Below are 11,677 nucleotides of genomic sequence, written 5' to 3'. Positions count from 1 at the left end.
CAGTTGCTCAGGCCGAGGCCCCACCTCATCCTTGATGTGTTTCCCCCAATCCCAGGCCTCGTATCTGATCAAGCTGCAAATCCTGTGGCTTTGACTCCTCCCCAGCATGCAGCCACCTCTCCCCCTCTCACCCGCTTAGCCGTGTTATTCTCACCATCTCGCCCTGGGCTCCTCTGTCTGGTCCCATCCTTGACCTGCTTCAGCAGCATCCTTCCCACACGACAAGGATATTGCTGTTGTTCAGTCACTACGTTGTGTCAGACTCTGCAACCCCAGGGACTGCAGCACGTCAGGCTCCTCTGTCCCCCACTATTTCCTGGAGTTTGCTCAGATTCATGTCTGTTGAGTTGGTGATGCTACCAAACCACCTCATGCTCTGTTGCCCCTTTCTCCTTTTGCCTTCAATCTTTCCCAGCATGAGGTAGCCAAAGTATTGGAGCTTAGAGGGATCCTTTTAAATGCTAAGTCAGATCAGATCTTGCACAAAGAGCTACAAAGACTTCCTGCCACACCTGGCGGTGGGGGGGGGGGTGGGGCGGGCGGTGGCTGGGAGGATGGAAGCAGGGCAAGGTGGGGGGCGGGTCGGGGGACGGGGGAGTTGGTGGGGGGAGTCAAGCTTCTTCCACTGGCCTACAGAGCCTACCTGTTCCATCTCTGACCTCATCCCCACATACTCCACTCCAGCCATCCAGCCTCTGGAGGGCCCTTGAACGCACTAAGCCTCAGGGCCTTTGCACTCACTGTTCCCTCGGTCTGGAATGCTTGTCTAGCAGATACCCTCACAGCTCACCCTTCACTGATTCTAGGACTCGGCACAAATGTCACATCAGAGAGGCCATCACTGTGCATAGTGTGTGGTATATAATTGTTGCTCAGTCACTCTTGGACAAATGACCTTGGGGCAGAAGGGGTCACAGGCAGATGTGCAAGGCAACAGTGTCAGAAGATACCGACAAGCTGCTCATCCTCTTGGATTTCAGACACAAGGAAATCTGCACAATGAGCCCTAAATAAGGGACTCAACAACGCAGAAGATTCCTCTTCCTTTTGAACAGTCCATGATCCTGAGCTCCTAAGGGTCCCTGAAACTCTAGCTGCGCACTTGCCCCATGGCTTGGTGAGCTGGCCCTCCAGAGGAACATTAGACAGCATTAGATTTAGGCTCACCGAGGGACCACATAGGAAGGAGAAGGATGAGGTCTAAGCTGGGGCCGCTGGGGCAGGGCCAGAAAGGGGAAGGGGACGACTTGTGCAGAACACGGACCTCTTGGAAGTGCTTCGGTTGGCCTGGATTCATTTCAGACACTCGAGCCAGGGTCCCCTGGGCCTCTGTGTTTCCTTTTTTGTTCTTTTTTATGTACACAAAGGGGCTCCTCCTGGTCTTTCTGGCTCGGTGGTGCGGTGACCTCTCTCCCCTTGTTCTAGCAAAGTCTAGCCCGGCGTCCTTGCTTTCCCTGCTCCCCAAAGCAGTCATTCCTCAAGATTCTCTGGCTCCATGGATCTGGGGAGCCCTGACCTGACCATTTCTTCCTTCCCTTCTCCAGGAAGCTTCTTCTCCCCACCTCCCCCTCCGGCCCCAAGTTGCACAGCCCCCCTCCTCCTCCTGTTTCTCTAGGATACAGGAGGTAAGCCCCCCTCCTTCCATTCCTCCCTTCCTCTTCTCCAAGCCCCAGAAGGGGCCGCCTGCTGCTTGGCTATTTTTATCCCAGGAGCTTTCTCAAGGAGAAAGCAGCGTGGTCCCTGAGCCAAAGCACGGGGCTGTGTCCCTGTGGAAAACCTCCCTTCATGGGGAAAGAATCCAGGGGATTTTTTTTTGGGTCCTGGCTGTGAGCCTTTGATTTTGTGAGTCGCGCACTCATTTGTCAAGGTTTCAGTTTGTTGATGTGTTGTTTTATTATAGAAATGAAGGCAACACCATATTATGAATCAGGTCTGGATATTGACTCTTGCGCAACTGTGATCATTCTGGGGCTTGGGTTTTTCAAAAAAGTGCTTATCTCATTGGTGTCAATAGCAGAAGGGAAACACTGTGCTGTAATGGAAAACTGGCCAGCCTAGAGGCAGGGGCGCGGGCGTGGGGGCAGAACTAACGTGTATTGAACACCCACTAGTTCCAGACTCCATCTGCTGTGCTTCCAAGGTCTCTAGGAAAAAGGGGCAGTTGGTGTCCAAGTTTTATATGAAACAACCGATTGGTTCAAGACTGAGAAAAGAGTATGAGCGGGCTGTCTGCTGTCACCCTGTTTGTTTGGTCTGTACACTGAGCACATCACGAGAAATGCCGGGCTGGATGAGTTCCAAGCTGGAATCAAGATAAGTGAGAGAAACATCAACAACCTCAGATATGTGGATGATAACCACTCCACTGGCAGAAAGCAAAGAGGAACTAAAGAGCCTCTTGATGAGGCTGAAGGAGGAGAGTGAAAGAACTGGCTTAAAACTAAATATTAAAAAAACTAAGATCATGGCATCCGGCCCCATTACTTCATGGCAAGTAGAGGGGACAAGATGGGAGTAGTGACAGATTTCCTCCTCTTGGGCTTCTTGCTTGCTTCTTGCCTACTTCTTGCTTCTTGGCAGGAAAGGTATGACAAACACAGGCAGTGTGTTGAAAATCAGAGATGTTACTATGCCGACAAAGGTCCATATAGTCAAGGCTATGGTCTTCCCAGTAGTCACATATGGTTATGAGAGCTGGACCGTAAAGAAGACAGAGTGCCAAAGAATTGATGCTTTCAAACGGTGGTGCTGGAGAAGACTCCTGAGAGTCCCCTGCACACCAAGGAGATCAAAGCAGTCAATCTTAAGGGAAACCAACCCTGAATACTTGTTCGAAGGACTGATGCTGAAGTTGAAACTCCAGTATTTTGGTCATCTGATGCAAACAGCCGACTCATTGGAAAAGTCACTGACGCTGGGAAAGATTGAGGGCGGAAGGAGAAGAGGGCATCAGAGGGTGAGATAGTTGGATATCATCACCGAAGCAATGGACATGAACTTGGGCAAAGTTTGGGAGATGATGAAGGACAGAGAGGCCTGGTGTGCTGCAGTCCCTGGGGTCACAAAGAGTCAGACACGATTGAACAGCTGAACAAGTGTCCAAGTTTTATACATGGGAAACTGCAACTCAGAGAGGTTAGGTAACTTGCTCAAGGTCTTTCTGGGACACATAAAGGAGCAGGGAATCACACCCAGGATTTGGGAAGCACCTGACCACTCAACTTCCTTCTACCTGGGTACAAGTCTCAGCTGTGCCACATGGTAGCTGTGTGACTTGAGGCAAGTGGCTTCACCTCTCTGAACCTGTGTCTTCACTTGTAAAGTTGTTGTTGTTCAGTCGCTCACTTGTATCCAACTCTTTGCAACCCCACGGACTTCAGCACGCAGCACGCCTGGCTTCCTTGTCCATCACCAACTCCTGGAGTTTGCTCAAACTCATGTCCATTGATGCTGTCCAAATGTCTCATCCTGTCGCCCCCTTCTCCTCTCACCCTCAATCTCTCCCAGCATCAGGGTCTTTTCCAGTGAGTTGGCTCTTCGCATCAGGTGGCCAAAGTATTGGAGCTTCAGCTTTAGCATCAGTCCTTCCAATGAATATTCAGGACTGATTTCCTTCAGGATGGACTGGTTGGATCTCCTTGCAGTCCAAGGGACTCTCAAGAGTCTTCTCCAGCACCACAGTTTGAAGGCATCAATTCTTCAGAAGGAGTTATAATTCTGGCTTTACAGGCATTGGCGAGAATGCAGTGAGATACTGCAAGTAAGGGGCTTGGGGCAGAGAAGAACATAAACCCTAGCTCATCACCCCACCTCCACCCCCAGCTGCCACCATTCCTTCCATGGAGGCTCCTGGTCCATGTCAGTTCCTGCAGAGCCGGGGTCTGTCTGGCCCCCCAGGTGTGTCCATGGAGGCTCCTGCACCTCGTTCTCCTTGTTCTTGGAGTTTCCCTCTCCTGTGGCCTTAGAGCTTCTGTGGGCTGTCTGCCCCTTTGAAGATGCCTTTTCTCCCGAGAGGAAAAGTGTCTGGAAAGAAACAAAAGGAAGCATCAGGCCGGGGTTCAGTGGGTTCGAATCTAACAAGCTTTCCAGCATGTTAGTTCATGTCCTCTGAGAAGACACCAAAATGGGATTCAAAACACAACATATTAATTGGAGGAAACACCTGTGAAGGATAAACGGGAGGGCGTGGGAGGAGGCGGAGAGCCTCCTGACTGTGGTCCTGGTGGAGGAGTGAGAAGGGGGGGGTGGGGCAGGAAGCATCTCAGACTGCAACAGTATTCCAGAAAAAGCTCAGCACCCCCCACCGCCCCCCTCCATGGGGAGTCCTGGAGTCAAAGCAGGCTGAGGGGGGATTTCCATATCTCCAAGGACCCGGCCTGTGTGAGCCCCCCCATCATAGCCCATCATGGGCCAGGCGTAGCCTGGAGGGCAGGAAGCCTGCCTCAATGAGGGCTCGATGGTGAGCCCTGGGGACGAGCTGGGCTGTCGCCCACTCAGCTCCCCCAGCAGGAAAGCCAGAGAGTGGTTCACCTTGACCACATTTGATTACACAGCAGACAACCTTGGCAGCCGTATTCCAGCTCTCTGAAGCTCAGGGTCAGCATCTGTGAAAGGAGGACGATAATCTGTGTCTGGACCTTGGCGTTTGTGTCCATTTTCTCTTGCCACATGACACACCATCCCCCGAACTTAGGGACTCAGAACAGCAATGATTTGTTGTCTCTCTATTCTGTGGGTCGGTGGGGCTCGGTCAGGGAGTTGGAAATATGCAAGGTGGCCCCTCATCCAACAGGCTGTCTCCCCACGAGGCTCCTCACCACTGCACAGCCTGGCCTGAGCTTCTGTGCAGCAGAGGACAAGCCCCAGGGCGCAAGCACTTGTCAAGGCCCTGCTTGCATCATGCTGGCTAAAGTCCCACTGGCTGACCCACGACACATCGCCAAGCCCAGAGTTGGCACGGGAGGGCACTGCACAGGGGCATTCATTGTGGTCACCAGCCTGACAGGCTGCCCCAGGGCTGTGTGTTGGTGCAAGGGAAGTGTTGCTGAGAGGTCAGCACAGTGTCTGGCCTGCATAGGTGTGTGCCCAGGACACAGGGACTGGCATGATGAAACCGCCCTCTGAAAGGCTCTGGGGTGAAGGAGTCTGCTCGGACTCTGAGAACAACTCACAGTGGGCTGAGAAGAACATCAGAGTGGGCTGATGGTGGAGGGGACCCTTGGACCTTGTCCCTGCTCAAGAATTTCTAGAAAGAAGGGAAAGCAGTGGAGTCCAGCTTTGCAGATTCTGGGTTTGAGGTGAGACCCGGGTCAACAGAAGCCCAATAAATCAGAGCAGGCCTCCCAGGGGATGAGGAGGACATCCTGCCAAGAAGATCGCCAGTGGGAAGGAACTCACAAATGTGGTGTGACTGGAAGAAAATGCCTTGTGGAAACTCAACCCACTGTCATCTGGGTCTCCTGAGTGAGACCGAGGGGAGTGAGCTCCTTCCAGAACATTCCGTGTAACGACTTGCGTCTTGGGAGACTGGCAAGGGCACAGTAGGCCTCAATAAACATGAATTGAAAGAATGAAAGTTGAGATGGTCGGGTGGAGGAACGGTGTGGTGGATGGCTAGGAGGCTCAAATTTAGAGTCGTTATTTCACATAATTCTCTCAACCCCTCTTCCCTCGCCTATTTCCCACAGATGAGAAACTGCTGCCCTAAGATGCTTAATAATTTACTTATGGTCACACAGTTTCCAAGTGGCTGAGCTGGGATTTGAACTTGTGACTTGACACCCAGACCCTTGACGACAACTGCAGATAGATGACACCACAGTGCGCCATACGCCATTCAGAGAAAGGGAGATTTCAGGGGGTCACAGCAAACCACAAGGTCCAGACAACAAGCCGATGAGCTCAGCACCTGCCAAAGCCAGACAACAGCCCCCAGGGAGACAGGCCACCCAGTCACCCCACGGCTGCCTTCTCCCGCCTGCTCTCCCCCAGCTCCCCCAGGGCCAAGGTCACTCAGGCCCTGTCCCAGAACCGGCACTCCTAGAGGGGGCCCCCTGGCTTTGAAGTTTGGGTGACAAGAGTAGATAATGTCCACGGATAATGAAACAAAACCCTTTTCTTTGTGTCCCGGGGCCAGTGTTCTGGGACCTGGGCAGCGGGGGACAGAGCAGGGCGGCTGGAACAAACTTCTCTTTGATGGCTGAAGCAGGAAGACCTTGGGGGAAAAGCAAACAGAAAGAGCCCAGAAAAGACTGACTTAACTGAGCCACAGCTCTGACGAGGATAACAGCTTATTCATATTTGAAGAGGTATTGAATGCTGGCAGCATACTGAGTATTGGAAGGAAGGGAGACGCTGCCATCAAAATAGATTGAGGCAAAGTAATGCGATGGAGAAGCCGCAGGAACGGCATTGGCAGGAGGGGTGGGGGCGGGAGGCTGGGAGGGAATGAGCAGGAGGCTGAGGGGTGGTGAAGACACCGGTGGTGGGCTGCCACTGTGCTTTCTCTGACAGGTCTACTTTTTGTTTGCCTTGGAATATGATTCTTCATCTTTGGGGGACTCTGATGAAAGCCTGGTCCTGACCATTCCTTTAACTCCAAACGTGCCTGCAGATAAAATTTGGGATGGGATGCACGGTTCCCTGAGGCCCACCCACAGCCCCACTCATTAAGGTTCGTAATGAGTGGTCTTCATCCCCAGGGTCCACCCCCGAGTCTCTGGGTCAGCGAGGCAGAGGTGGAACTTGGCATTGGTTTGGGACAACGCTTCCCAGGGGATTCCAACGTGGCCCAGGGTTGAGAATGTTGTCTTGTGGCTCCAGGAACCCCAGAAGAAGACCCTGGACTTTCAAGGAGCAAAGGTGTTCTACTCGAGCACTGAGAACAAGGGAATCCAAGCCGGGCATGTACCTCACACGGCCCCAGGGGTCCCCACCGGTTTGGGAATCCCCCCGCCAGCTTCACAGGGCAGTTACTCACTCAGATATGAGCTCTAGGCAGCGGTCCCCAACCCTTTTTAGCACCAGGGACCAGTTTCGTGGAAGACGATTTTCCCACAGACCTGGGGTGGGGGGTGGTGGTTTGGGGATAATTCAAGCATGTGACATATATGGTGCACTTTATTTCTCTTATTATTACACTGTGCTATATAATGAAATAGTTACACAACTCACCTTACTGCAGAATCAGATCATCAGGCATTGAGATTCTCATAAGGAGTGTGCAGCCTGGATCCCTCGCAGTTCACAGTGGGGTTCACGCGCTTATGAGAATCTGACGCTGCTGCTGATCTGACAGGAGGTGGAGCTCAGACTGTAAAATGAGCAATGGGGAGCGGCTGTAAATACAGATGAAGGTTCACTCACCCCCGGCTGCTCACCTCGCGTGTAGACCAGTACCGAGGCCTGGGGTTTGGGGACCCCTGCTAGAGCTGTACTGTCTTCCCATCATGCTCAGAATAAAAGCTTAAGTCCTCATCAAGGTTCACAAAACCTGTGAGAGCCTTTCCTCAGATGCTTCCCTGATAGCTCAGATGGCAAAGAATCCGCCTGGAATGCAGGAGACCCCGGTTCAATTCCTGAGTTGGGAAGATCCCCTGGAGAAGGGATAGGCTATCCACTCCAGTATTCTTGGGCTTCCCTTGTGGCTCAGCTGGTAAAGAATCTGCCTGCAATGTGGGAAACCTGGGTTCAATCCCTGGGTTGGGAAGATCCCCTGGAGAAGGGAAAGGCTACCCACTCCAGTATTCTGGCCAAGCGAATTCCATGGACTATGGAGTCTCAAAGAGTTGGACACGACTGCGTGACTTTCACTTTCTTTTCCTCAGATACAGCAAGTACATGTTGTCACCTCAGGACCTTTGCTCTTGCTTCCCTCTGCCTGGAGCGATTCCTTCCCTTCCTGTGGGTCTTCCCCTACCTTCCCTGTCTAAACAGCCCTCCCTCTTGCTCTTATCCCCTGCCCAACTTGGGTTTTCTTCACAGAAAATCTTCTCATCCAGCTCTACTGGTTTACATATGTTGTTCATTTTCTGTCACCTGCTTTAGGAGGTAAATTACAAGAGGGTCGCCCCTGTTTTGTTGCCTTCCGTGTCACCAGAGCCTAGAACTGTGTCTAGCACATGTCAGTGGCTCGTTAAATATTTGTTGAATGAATAAATAGTGATAATTCATTCCTCCTGGTTGTCCCAAAGGACACAGAGGTCATTTACAAATTTTGCTTAAAAACTCCCTGGACACAGAGAGCTGCTTTTTAGATCTGTTTTCCCATGTAAACAGTCAACAAGTAAACCAAGAAGCAGCTCCTGGACACCTACTGTATATTCAGCCCCCATAGACTAAAGGCAGGTACGAGCAGAGAGCTGGTCTCTCTTCCTTCAAGGTCTTTACAATCCAGCTGGGGGTGAGTGCCCAGGTCAGAGAACACCTCCCCTGGGTGGACAGCTGCTCAGAACCTCGAAGGACATTGTTGGAGCTCGGAAGGGCTGGAGTAGTCAGGCTTTCTCCAGAAGGGAGCACCTGCAGTGCCCTTTGAAGAACAGCTTCTGCTGGGTAACTGGCTGGAAGAAGAATGTTCCCCAGAGGGCAACTAAGTGGCAACCACTGGCGTAGCTGGCCCTGCTTGTAGTCAGTAGGACGGGTTGAGTGGGCCAGAGCCAGCAGACCTCAGCGCCTTGGCATTCTTCCTCCTCAGGCTCCCAGTCCAGAGCACCCCATACAACCTGGAGACCAGGCCAGACCTAATGGGATCGCTAGGGTACTGTCACTGTGTCTCAGGAATCCTGGAAGAGAGCGCACACTAGGAATCGGGTAAATGCAAACAGCACGAACGTGGACAAGCCTGAGGAAACTCTGCTGGGCCTCAGTTTGTTGTTGTTCAGTCACTAAGTCGTGTCCGACTCTTTTGCGACCCCATGGACTGTAGCCTGCCAGGCACCTCTGTCCAGGGGATTTCCCCAGGCAAGAATATTGGAATGGGTTGCCATTTCCTTCTCCAGGAGATCTTTGCAACCCTGGGATCGAACCTGCATCTCCTGCATTGGCAGGTGGATTCTTTACCACAGAGCCACCACGACAGAACGAGCCCTCGGTTTACGCATCTGTAAAATAGGGCCAAGGATACTCTCCTCACTGTATTGCTGGGAGGCCCAGGATGTGGAACTCTGGATTCATGTCCACCAAAAGAGCCCATCATTATAGACTCCCAGGCTCTGGCCACCAGGGTGCTCAGGTCGGGGTTTTCTCAGGTTGCCCTTTCCGGGCCTCCATTTCACTACTGTGTGTCTCAGAGATGGGTCGGGGACCCTTTGCAGTCTCCTCCCATCCTGCCTTTACTCTGTGCTTGCCAGGCTCCTCTCTCCCAAGTGAATTCGCAGGCCAAGTGGCTACTTAAACGCCCAGGGAACTGAAATCAAGGGAGCAAGGGCGATACAAAGGAGGTGGGGCTGGGGGAGGGTGGGAGCTGAGGGCAGCTGGTTCTGTGTCCTCGGGGGAGGAACTCAGCCTCTGCCCCACCTCCCGCTGCCCACCCCCTTGCTTTAAGCCCCACCAGAAAGAAGACCCAAGGGCCTTCTTTCTACAGGAGGCCCAGACACTGGGCTTGCAATCTTGCTCTGCTTTTGCAAGGGAGACGCCCAAAAGAGCTGGGGGAAAGGGGCGGGGGGAGGGTCGGGGAGGGGGTGGAGGGTGGGAACGACAGGGTTCAGCAGATCTGAATCTCTGATCCTACCAGGAGGTCTTCTAGTGGTGCCACGCTGGCAAGGCGCCCAGCCTTTTTGAGCCTGGGGTCCTATCTGAAAAAACCGATCCTAGAGGACCCTGAGTCCAGGGGTCATAGGCTTAGGCGGAGATCATACTGCCCGCCCCTAGCGCAGTGCTTGGCTCGTCTGGGTCTACCTAGGGGCGCGCACCCTGCGGCTCGCCGGAGAGGGTGGGGCCTTCGCCCATCTTTCCTCCCATCCTCCCATCCCGGCTTTCTCTGCGTCTGCACAGGCCGCCACCCTGAGTTCTCTGCGCCTGGAGGGAAAATAAGAGTTTAGCGACCCCTCTTGGCGAATCCATGCTACACTTGTGTTTTCCACAGGGTCCCAGGGGCAGATGGTGGGAAACCGAGGAGGTTGGGGCGGGGAAGAAGGGTTTTCCTCTGGGCACGTCTTCGCTCCACCGTCAGCAGTCACCCGGTGAATACAATTGCTTGACTGGTTCCTTCATTGCTGTCCTCGGTCCCTCATCAAATAGTTACCAATAATAGTCAACAAACACTAACTAGAGAACCCCCTCTGTGCCTACAAAACTAAGAAGCCTGACTGTCCAGAAGGGGACCCAGACATTAGATACTTGTATTAATATTAGGGTATTCGTTCATTTGTTCCTTTGTCCATTCATCCACTCATTCATTCATCCACTCTCTCATTCATTCGTAAATATTGTGGAGCTCCCCTATGGGTCAAGTACCTGTTCTTTACATTTGAGAAACAGTTAAAAAAAAAAAAGCAATCAAAGACACTTGCTCTCGTGAACTTCATGTTTTAGAAGGGGGGTACTGAAAATAGTGCCCCTAACAAATAAGTATACAGCACATTTGAAGGAGAAAAGTACTATAAAACGTGAAAGATAGAATGGGGGGGAGTCGCTGCAGTGTGGTGGGAACAGGTGGCAGAATGAGGTAGGTGATCACAGTTGGCCTCCGAGAGAAGGTGATATTTGAGCAAAGATGTGTAGGAGGTGAGGCGCAGGGCAGGCATCTCCGGGGAACAGAGGTCCAGGTATTGGAAACCAGCTAGAGCAAAGGCTAGGAGGCACTGCTGTGTTTTGTTCAGTTCAGTTCAGTTCAGTCGCTCAGTCGTGTCCGACTCTTTGCGATCCCATGGACTGCAGCACGCCCGGCCTCCCTGTCCATCACCAACTCCCAGAGTTTACCCAAACTCACGTCCATCGAGTTGGTGATGCCATCCAACCATCTCATCCTGTTTTGTACTGTAGGCATAAGCAGAGAGGATGAGGATGCAGGCTGGGGCCCCTAAACCTGCCTAAGTCAGGGAGGAAGTGTCCTTAGAGGAGGTGACACGCAGGTGTTGCTGGCCAAAATCTTGACTTTCTCTGCCCATCGAAACTGAATAAAAACTGTGGAGACAGAGTTTGGAGGAAACTGAAAGGTGGCTTTAATTCTCAGCCGGTGGAGAGGAGAACCCAGTAGGCTCATGCCTCAAGAACTGTGCCCCCGCCTCCACCAGTCATGAGGAGTCTAGGGGCTTATATAAGGCAAGGGCTCGCAGTCATGAGTCGGTGATGAGGAAGAGAGGTGATAGGATCTTGATTTCTTCATCTTGCATTGTTTCAAAGACAGTCGTAGCCTGGCGTCAGTAACCCAATAATTGAGTCTGGTATTTTGGTGGCTCTGTGGCCTTCTTTCTGATACATAACTACAAGGGGAAGGATGTTGAAAGGGTAAGCACCAGATACAGGATATATTTAGCATAGACTCAAGAGAAAAAATGTGAATTGTAGCTCTTGCAGAGTTACGGAGCAGAAAAGCAAGCTTCGTTCCAGACATGCAGAGTTCAGAGCAATTAAAGTAAAAGAACTAGGAATGTTCAAACCTGCTCACTGTTCTATTTTCTTTGTTCTCTGGAAAGGGAAAGAGAAAAACTCATTCCTCTTTTTTCATTTTCACTGTAAC

General features: G+C 52.1%; 1 long non-coding RNA gene across 1 annotated transcript; it reads right to left on the bottom strand.

Annotated features, from left to right (window-relative positions):
• Positions 1-2,201: 2,201 nt before the first annotated feature.
• Positions 2,202-9,854, bottom strand: LOC138990938 (uncharacterized). Its single transcript, XR_011466972.1, has 3 exons — positions 9,728-9,854; positions 7,174-7,312; positions 2,202-4,023 (listed from the first exon to the last, which is right to left on the bottom strand). It is a non-coding gene; the product is annotated as an uncharacterized lncRNA (long non-coding RNA).
• Positions 9,855-11,677: the final 1,823 nt, after the last annotated feature.

The sequence above is a fragment of the Bos mutus genome, chromosome 15 (assembly GCF_027580195.1).
Source record: "Bos mutus isolate GX-2022 chromosome 15, NWIPB_WYAK_1.1, whole genome shotgun sequence".
In the NCBI taxonomy this organism is placed as follows: domain Eukaryota; kingdom Metazoa; phylum Chordata; class Mammalia; order Artiodactyla; family Bovidae; genus Bos; species Bos mutus.
This window is presented reverse-complemented; position numbering and strand designations above follow the sequence as displayed.